This window comes from Lygodium microphyllum, chromosome 10 (assembly GCF_053477565.2).
Source record: "Lygodium microphyllum isolate KBCC chromosome 10, Lygodium_microphyllum_v1.1.10, whole genome shotgun sequence".
Classification (NCBI taxonomy): Eukaryota; Viridiplantae; Streptophyta; class Polypodiopsida; order Schizaeales; family Lygodiaceae; genus Lygodium; species Lygodium microphyllum.
This window is the reverse complement of record NC_141144.1, coordinates 151,856,356-151,867,002: the sequence shown is the minus strand read 5'-3', so window position 1 is coordinate 151,867,002 and position 10,647 is coordinate 151,856,356.

Here is a 10,647-nt window from a genome sequence, read left to right as displayed (position 1 = left end):
GAGAACTTACAAACCACTATGACTTCTCACTCCGAACCTAGTACAACCCCCATGCCTCTAGAGCTTCCTGCAGCATCTCAAAGTGCTTCACAATGCGAGGCCCAACCCGTGACATCGATGAGGAAGTCACAACTATCCAGTCCAATTGCACCATCCCCGCAAGAGGGTCTTAAACCTTCATACGCAATACGACCTTTCCTCTCTTTGGCTAAGGACCTTGCCGCAACTTTTGGGGATGATTTAATAACCTGCATTAAAATGTTAGATGAAACTTTCACTACATTTGCTAGAAGCTACGAGAGGCTAGACCTAGGTCTTCTGGACGAAACGCTTGCTTTGGATGTTCGTGCATTACCATGCACTTGGGAGGAATACAAACTTATGACCACTAAAGTTCCCAAAATTTCTGACGAACTGATAGAAAACAATGAAATCTCAAAGGATCAAGCTGCACTTAGAAGACTTATCACTTCTTATCGTAAGCCTCCTCGTTCTGCTCCTGAACAGGAGTTGCAAGAGCTCAAGCAGATGGCAAGCTCACCTTCCACATTCTTGTAGCAGTGGTTTATGCTAAGGATCCAATGGGAGAAAAATGGTTGTCGCATAATGACCAATGCTGAGCAACGCAGGGCAATCAAAACTATCAAATATGACCCCACTTATGTGGCACCTATCTCGTTTAGGGTCTTGGCCATCACCCGTAATCAGCATTTGGACAACCATGTGCTTGCCCACCCCTATATTGACCAATTCCTCACCAAAGAGGAATTACATGTTGCCAGTCGTCTCAGTACCGGAGATCTCTTCCACGACGCTTTGACCTACATTTCCCAAGTCTCCATCCAACCATCTACTCTGGATTGTCATGCCCAACTCGAATACAATCCAAGCTTCTATGATTTGCTATTGGCTAGGTAAGTCAACCCACGCGAAACAGTGCTTACCTCGCCCTTCCTGTGCTAATCCTAGGAAGGATTCTTTGAAAGATCCCTGACGGAGGGGGAGCAAGGTGAGCAAGAGCAGAGCACAGATGAAAAGTTATGTTATCCAGCTAGTAGATTGTTATAATTAAGAAAGTTTCTATGGAAGAATATTGCGGAATAAAACAATAGCAATGGTCAAGCCTCTAAGCAAGTGTACCCATTTTGGGCCCATATATTTTTCTCTCAAACTTAGTTCTAATTAGAAATAAGCCGATTGTTAGGCATTAACGTTGGCATGGTGTGTTGACAGGTCACCATCATGGCAGGATAGGTCAAAGGAGGCAAACTACCATTCTTAGAAGAGGAAATGACCAAATTCGGCATCGGCATCGAGACGCGCGGATTCAGTCACTTCACTTTCAAGCACACACTGAATCTGGATGAGGCCATCCTGGAGGAACCCGCGATCAAAGACTTAGTGGACAGATGCCATCTCCACAAGTACGTGGAGAAGGTGGGGCAGGCTGTGGATTACAGCATGTGTGTGGATTTCCTAAGGAATTTCGACAAAAGCAGGAACTGTGGCACCGTCACAGTAAGGACGGGGGAGCAAGAAAGAAGAATCGAAGTACCCCTCAATGCAACGATCATAGAAAAGGCCCTAGGGCTTGTGCCAAAGAAAGAGAGAAGGCCGAGGCGAGATGTTTACACCATGCTGGGGGTCAAGAAAGAAGCAGTGCATACTGTGGATGGAATCAGCTTGGCTAACATCCTGGACACAGTGGTGAAATTACAAGCAAAAGATGATCCATACCCTCTTCTCGGGCCAACGTTACAATGCGCTGATGAACAGGATCGGGGTTCCACTATTGGAAAGCATAGTAGCAGGAGTCCCTGAAGAAATAGACTGGAATGGATTCGTACAGAAGACCATTCAAAGTTCAGATGCCCTCCTCACTTCGGCGGAAGCACCAGCAGGAGGAGAATCCCCTGCCTCAACCGCGCGCTCCGCAAGGAAGAAACCTGCGTCAAAAGCAGCTACAATCAGATACGGGGGCATCCTGACAGCCATCATAGATGAAGCAATAAAGAATGAGGGCGTCATGGAGGAGGAAGCGGCACATCAAAGCTCACTCACCACGAAGGAGGGGAATCAAGCGAAAGAACAGTAAGCGACGAGGGAGAGCAGGAAGTGCCGCCTCCACGAGCGAGCAAACCTGAAGAACAAAGCAAAAGTGATAGGAGACAGAAGGAGAAGAATGAGAAATTAAGTAAGGAAGAATGGGCTGACATCAAAAAAGCTAAAAAAGAGTCTCGAAGGGCCGAGGAAGAAAGGAGGAGGAAAGAGGAGGAGGAGCTTGCCAGAATAGGAGAGGAGTCGAAGAAGGCGGAAGAGGACAGGAAAAGGAGGGCAGAGGAAGAAGCCGAGGAGCAGCGACTCAAGGAACTGGCCGAACTAGCGGAAGCTACCCGAAGGTCGGTGGAAGAGACCCATGGGGGCCGAGAACTCGAACCCGCAAGCCCTGGCCATAAAGCCGAAGCCAGTGCAAGTGTGGAAGCAGCACCGGTGGTCGTAGGCAAGGGCAAGTCCCTCCTACATCCACTCCCTCCCTCCTTTGTGCCAACAATAACTGAAATTACGACCACAACTACTGCACAACCCACGCCTCCTCTCGACGCGCCACAGCTCATGACCATGGTGTAGATGCTCATGAGCAAGGTGGCCAAAATTGTCCCTGAAACTCGATTGAAAAGGCCCGCCGCCAAAGATGCAGTCACGGAAAGACCCCAAGCGACAAAGGCTGGAGACATCGACCACCACGCCCAATACTCCCATACCTGCCGCAGACTATGACACATATGTGGCCGAGTTACTGACACAACTGGACAAGGCAAAAGAAGAAAAGAAGGTGGCCCTGCTAGAACTAGAGAAAGAAAAGGAGACATCATCGGCCCTCAGGCTAGAGGTCTCAAGGCAGGAAGCTGACAGACGGAGAGAGATAAAGGCCTTGCAAGACCAGCTAGAAGAGAAAACGAAGGAAGCCCAAACCAATGAAAGCCGCCTTAGGCAAAGGCTGGAGGATGAGGAGCAGAGCTTGGTGGCGGAACAAAGGAACCGAAAACTATTGATGCAGCAATACAGTGATCTCCAACAAAGGGTGGCTCAATTGGAAAAGCTCTACCGGGAGGTTCAGGAAGGCGAAGCCACTGTTCCATAAGAACATGCCGCGGAGCCCTAGTCATGGCACGAGCAAGAAGAACAGAACATGCTAATAAGGGAAATCGAATCCCTGAAAAATGAAGGGCCGGGGGTCTCAGCAGCTGAAGCAAAATGACTACAAGATGAAGTGCAGAGATTACAAGATGCGCTGGAGACCTACCAGGAAGACGTGGAAGCCCTCATGGCCATGACCTTTAATCAGAAGAGGCTGTTCAGCGCTGAAATCCAGAGCCAAGAACAGTTGGTACAAGAGAAATTAGAAATCCTGGCCGAAGCGCACCACAGGCTCAGCATTGTTGATCAAGCAAGAGGGATCGCTGAAGAGTAGCTCGCTTAGAAACTAAGAGAAAGAAACCAGTTATGGTTTTTATCAAATGAGCAGCAACAGGTGTTAACCACCCTGGTGGGCCAGCTAGAGGAACAAAGGCAGAAGATGGAGGAGAGAGCCATGGAGTGGGAAAGAAAAAACTTTGACAGGGTAAGGGACTTAACAGAACGCCTAGCGGTGGCAAAATGTGAAAGAATGCTAGCCGAAGCTAGGGTTGAGGCTATAGAGATAACCACTAAGACCCAGCGACAGGCCTTTCTCAACACGGTGCTCCACGTGACGCAAGCTGAGGGCGATGATACACTAGAACAGGTAAAAAGAAAGCTGGAGCTAAGCACCCGGGCGCTAAGATACGGTCTTCAAGAGCGGGAGCTTCCAACAAGTACAGGAATAACTAAAGAGCAACAATTCTACTACCTGCGATGTACGGGCCTTTCCACTGCGGAGCTCAAGGAGTTGGGTTTTCAGGAGCAGGAGCAGCCACCGCCACCACCACTAGTCGTTCCTCCTGTGGTAGAGCGAAATGTCGAAGAGGGCGACTTCGAGCAAGATGATGACGAAGAGCCACAAAGGATGCCGAGTCTGCCCCAAGCCGAGATCCCACAGGAGGAACCTGCCGATGCCGAGCTACCTGAACACATAATTGCAGCAAGGAGAAGGAGGCAAGAGTTAGCAGAGGAGGCCCAACGCCGAGCGCACATACTTCCACGGCAACTTCCTGAGGAGCCCATGCCACTGAGAAATGATACACATGCTATAGATTGGCCCCAGGAGTTGGTCATCTGGCACCAGAGAGAGCTACATAAGAGGCCATTCGAGCTTTCATTCGCTTTTCCACGCTCCCTGGACCGGGCCCTACCTTTAGGAGTCGTAGCCAAGATCAAAGATCTGGCTAACGAACTCGCAAACAGATGGATGGAAGAAAGAAGCATGATAATGACTAGGTGGAGACAAGAGCCAGGAGAATACTGGGAAGACAAGGTCGGTCTGGTTCCCAAATCTGTTCAAGGTTACTAGGCACAGCCGAAATGGCGGAGGAGGATTTGGGACACCAATTTTGACGCCTGGACCGCATTTTGTAGCTCCCTCCCCGAAGAGCGTAATGATCCCATCTACATGCCCTACCCCCGTAGGCATGGAGTGGATTACAACAGAGATTTGCATGGGGATTTTGACTTCCCGAAAATCTATAATGTAAATGCTAGAAGCCCGGAGGAGTGCTTAGTATTTAGGGTAGAAGATATACTTCCCTCCATAAATAGTTTTCTTGTAGATTTCTCTTCATGCCCCGATCCAGCATTCTTAACCACTTGTAATTACCTCCGACTTCTCAAATTCCTGCTACTCCAGAAACCTGCAGCAGAGGAAGCCCATCTCCCTCCACTCTTTTTTTATCTTAACCTAGGAATAGATAGTAGAGCCATGACGAGGTTGATGATGCGTGCTACTCTTCTCCCTGCCTTCTGCTTAGAGCTATTAGAAAATATGAGTGACACCCGTTTTGAAAGGTGTAATCACCCCTTTTTGTCCACCACTCCTCTAAGAGCTAGAGCCGGTATTAAGGAATACCTACAAAGTTGCGCATTTTTATCACAATGCCTACGACCGCCCTGTGACTAAATAGGTGCCCCATACCTTGCCCAATGTACACTCTCTCTCAAAAAAAAAAAGAGAGAGAAAGTGCTTGCAGTCTTCATTCACTATTATAGTGCACCATACTCACTGCATCTAGAGTCCTCTCTAGCCCCTCCCCCACTTCACACTTAGGGCACATCAAGGGCAGGACTTTCAGACATGTCAGCCTGAGTCTTGCACCACACCTCTGAAGCCATACGAACTGGGTCCTCAAGTGTGGGACATTACCAAGGGCTTGCCCAAGGTTAGACCCATCTCCCAGTTCCACTGGCATGGGCACCATGTACTACACAGTGAGATAGACCCACCCCCTAGGAAGTGCACCACTTTTCTTGCAGGTTATGTTCATGTTTCAAGAACGAGCGGCTTGGCCGAAGGAGATCATCTACTACATCCTCCAATGACAAGGAATTTTTCCAGGAGTCGGACAAGACCCCATTACTGCAACTTCAGGAGCTTCGCTGCGAAGGTTTCAATGGCTCAATAGATTTCATGTTGCCAATCATCCGCTTACTGATGGGGCTGCCTCCATGACTGAACCAAATCAAGCCGAAGGAAAACCCCGTGATGGGCTGCCATTGGCATAGATCTTGGAACCTCACCGTCCAATGATCCATGCCCACCACCTCAAGATCTACAGATCGCTTATTAGCGCCACAAGCCTGAAGACTTTCAACTCAAAACTGAAGATCCTCTCCTCCCAGACAAGGGTTTTCAGCCCAGGCCACAGCTCTTCAAGGAAACAGCATTCGGGGGGTTTCTCCAGAATAAATCCCTCCAATACCATCCTCCTAAGGGATTGCTTATTGTTTCAAGCGTTTTGGATACTCAAAAGACGACCGGCTCCATAGTGTGAGAAATGCAGGATCTAGAGCATGGCAAAGACGGAAGCTATGGAGGATGGAAGGAGAAGTGTGGACTCATGATGGAAAAGACACTGTTTGTTACACAAGTGAATTAGGTTCCAAGATTGAGACTTGGACTCATAAACACAATCTTGTGTATGTGGACAATGACATTGACACTTCAGTGAAAAGAAAAGAGTACTATCATTGCATTTAGAAAAGGAAGCAAGTACAATGCTTTATAGGAAAGTAGGAAACTGCAGTAGGCACCATTGTGCATATGGGATAAGTTAGCCTGCATATCCTTGATCCTGAAGCTCCATACAAAGAGGCTGTTTTGTTGAGTGTGATTGTTGATTCTCAACACCCCTCCTCAATCACAACTAGAAAGGCACAAAGTGTGTAGAGGCTGTAATGAGAACCACCTGCAAAGTGTGGGCACATCAAAAACATGGTAGACACCAGAGGCTGTCGCAGAAAAGGCTAAGTGTGGGCACCAAAACATGATGGACATCCAGAGGCTGTAACAGGGGCCTCACAAAGTATACAGGGACTGTAATGCCAAGTTACATAAGGAGTTTACAAAGCTTATGGCAGGAAGCATTAGGGCAAGGAAGTACAAGGCTTTTAAAACAGTCTATCAGAATTATGAGAGTAGAAGGACTGATGAGTCTTGTCCTTCCGATCCTGGTGGTCTTCATCTTCATCTTCTTCTTCATCTTTTAGTCCATGGTCTTCTTCTTCTTTCACAGCTACAAGATAGGCCTTTTGGGAGCTCTTTCTTGCGTGGCAGAACTTCTCGATGTGTCCGGTCCTTTTGCAGAAGTCACAGAAGAGCGGTTCCTTTTTACCTTTGTATCTGTTGTTTACATATAACATTTGTTCATCCTTTGAAGTGCTGGGCTCTTCTTTGCTTTTAAGTTTCTTTTCCTCTTCTAACAGTGATGCCTGGATATCAACAAGTTCAGGATTTGGCATGTTGATTAAAGTTGTTGATACATTATTATATTCAGGAGGCAAACTCTTAAGTAGAACACCGATGCAAACATCTTCATCCATTTTAATGTTGATTCTTGCAAGTTGGGTTAGGAGTTCTTCCATGTAATTGAGATGTGTGGCAAGTGATGTGCTGGACTTCATTTCAAGCCTGAAGAACTCAATCAGGAGACCATACTTTGATGATTTAGATTGTGCACCGAATAGGGTGTCAAGTCTTTTCCATGTATCCTGTGAGGTCTCACAGTTATCCACATGGTGGGTATAACTGTCGTCTAGCTCCAGTTTGATAATGGCCTGGGCTCTGTCATCATTCTTTTGCCAAGTAGTTGCAAGGTCCGCGTCCCGAGGTTTCTTCTCTTTGCCATTTGTGATGGCCCAGAGACCCTTTTTCATCAAGATGAGCTTGATGCGGGTTTGCCAGGTGTGAAACCCGACTCCTTTGAGTCGAGCATTTGGAGAGTCTTTTCCCATGTTGAGGTTTGCAAGATCAGCAGCAAATCAACACCAGAATCCTGAGATTTTATCAATAGAAGAGCAGAATGCAGTGTGTCAAGAAACACAGTTAATGACAGTGTGAAAACACACTATGTCAGTGTTGATGTTGAGCTTGATTCTTCTTGTTCGGGATCGTTCGGTCGTTCTTCAATCTTCTCAGGTCCTTCCCGCAAAGACGGAAGCTATGGAGGATGGAAGGAGAAGTGTGGACTCATGATGGAAAAGACACTGTTTATTACACAAGTGAATTAGGTTCCAAGATTGAGACTTGGACTCATAAACACAATCTTGTGTATGTGGACAATGACATTGATACTTCACTGAAAAGAAAAGAGTACTATCATTGCATTTAGAAAAGGAAGCAAATACAATGCTTTATAGGAATGTAGGAAACTGCAGTAGGCACCATTGTGCATATGGGATAAGTTAGCCTGCATATCCTTGATCCTGAAGCTCCATACAAAGAGGCTGTTTTGTTGAGTGTGATTGCTGATTCTCAACACATAGGGGCGCCAGAATAGTGAGAAAGATGCCGAGAATCGTCAGGAAGACTAAAGCATGCCGGAATCTCTCGTGGTCATCGTCATCAAACTCCATCACCTTTCATTCACAAGCCTCAGCGTCATCTACCCACCAGTTACACCTAGCATTAGCATCATCTATCCCACTACTTCCCACCACACTGCCATGGGACTAGCACTCGTCTAGGAGGGGGGTAATGTTAACCCCAACATGAAGAAAGCAAAAGAAAGCGGAAAAGACGCAGGGCAAAGGCGAAACAAAGGTAGCCCGACTGAAGAAAGAAGAGGAAAAAAGACCAAAAGCTCAAGGGCAACCTTAAAAGTCCAAGGCAAATGCAAAAGGGGAAAGGCGCATTTTAAAATAAAAAGGCGCACCCTGAAATCTTGTAAAAGAGCGCCGGGCTCTCACCCGTGCAATTTGTAAATGTAGATAGGCGGTGGAAAGGAAGCTAGGAAGATAGACGGACAATGAGAAAAGGGGCCTAGGCTAATAGCTGGCCATGTAAAAAAGGGGGATGACTGCCCATGGAAATTAGGGCATGTATATAAAGTTGAAAAGTGAATGAGAAGCTCATTCTTGTGTGTGGCAAAAGCTTCTTCTTCTTCTTCTCTTGTTTCTTGCCTTCTTGCTTGTGCGTGAGAGAGGGATTGAGAGAGTGTGAAGGAGTGAGGGAGTGGTTGTGTGAGAGTGAGGGATCTTGGAGAAGAAGCTCTCCATCTTCTCTCTTCATCTTCTCCTCCTCTCTTCTCTTCTCTTGTCTCTCGCGTGGCTATGGAGGATGAAGCTCATGGGAGAGGGATTGAGGTTGCTTGAGCTTGCCTCAAGGATCGTGGAGCTACCGGTGTGCAAGAGAGAGGAGGGTACTCGATCGAGCATCAAGGTAAGCTCACTACACCCGTAAGGTAGGCATTGCACGTTGGCTATGTGAGAGGTAGCCATGGCTACTCGGTTCGAAACACTTGAGCAATAAGTGGTCTGTAGGTCTCGGGGTAGAGCTTGAAGCTCCCCTAAAGGTATCCCGCCGACTCCAGATGAATTAAAAGCATGGAAAGAGTGGAATGCGAAAGATAAAAAGATGATGTACTGGCTATCTGCAGTCATTGATAATACTATGCTGGGACATATCAAGAATGCAAAAACTTCACATGCAGCTTGGACAATTTTTGAGAGCATGTTTTCAGTAAATACAAAGGCACGAAATATTCAACTCAAGCAAGAGTTGAATGCCTTGAAGAAAGGGAAAATGTCTATCAATGAGTATGTGTTGAAGGTGAGGAGCATTGCAGATGCTTTAGCAGCGATTGATGTGATGCCGGATGATGATGATTTGGTTTCATCCACTCTGAGTGGCCTTAACAATGAGAAGGCATGGAAATCATTTGTTACTTCAGTATATGTATAGAGGCCATTTCCAGATTTTGATGAGCTCATCTCTCTCATGATTACTGAAGAGATCAATATGCAGGGTGATTCGTCTGAAAGAACTGGTGAACAGGTCCAAGCATTTTACTCAAGTTCAGGAAGGGGACGTGGTAGATCCTCTTCGAGAGGCCGTGGTATGGGATGTGCTGGCAATAACCAGCAAAACAGGTTCAATCAACACTTTGGTGAAATGCAAGTTTTTGGAGGCAGAGGAAACTTTAGAGGCAGGGGGAGCTCTAGAGGAAGAGGTGGATGGAAGAATAGAGGTTCTGGAAATTCTGCTATTGTTTGCCATTATTGTGGCAAAACAAGCCATATTGCAGCCCATTGTTGTGCAAAGAAGGATGATATTCGCAATGGTAAATCGCAGCAAGGAAACTATGCATCATCTTCACAACAAAATGAAGACAAAAATGAGTATTTTTTTGTTATGCAGCATATGATGAATGCAGTTACAGGAAAGGGGACACATGATGATGTATGGTATGTCGATTCAGGTGCATCTAATCATATGACCAGTCATGTTGAATGGTTTGGAGAGATGCAAGACTTACAAAACCCAGGTTATGTGCAGACGGGTGATGATTCATGCCACCCAATTTCATACATTGGAAAGGTTCCCTTATCCTTTTATGATGGCCAGACAAAGAGTCTGACATATATATTACATGTGCCATCAATTACAAAGAATCTAGTATCTATTGGTCAAATGGTAGAGTAGGGGTTGCAGGTCCGATTCAATGCAAAAGGTTGTTTTGTAGAAGATTTTAATGATAAGTGCAGGTTGGTCGCAAAAGGAAGTAGAGTTGGCCGAATGTTCACTTTAGATGCTGGAATTCCTGCAATGGATGCTGCTTGTATGCTAAAGGAAAAGGAATAGTTGCAGATATTGAAATATGGCATAAACGTATTGGGCATGCAAATGTGCAAAGGCTGAAATTAATGCAATCCAGAGGATTGGTTACAGGGTTGCCTTCTTTTAGAGCTGCAGAATTGCATAAAGTCTGTGAAGCATGCCAGTTTGGTAAGCAGGCGAGACAACCCTTCTCGCATGATAAAGAAGTGAGCAGAAATATACTTGATGTAGTGCATACAGATGTTTGGGGGCGTACACAGAATGTATCTGTTGGTGGCAGCAAATACTTTGTCACATTTATCGATGATTGTTCAAGGAAGCTATGGGTATACTTCATGAAGGAAAAGAGTGATGTGTTTGAACACTTCAAATCTTTTAAAGCAGCTGTTGAAACAGAAATA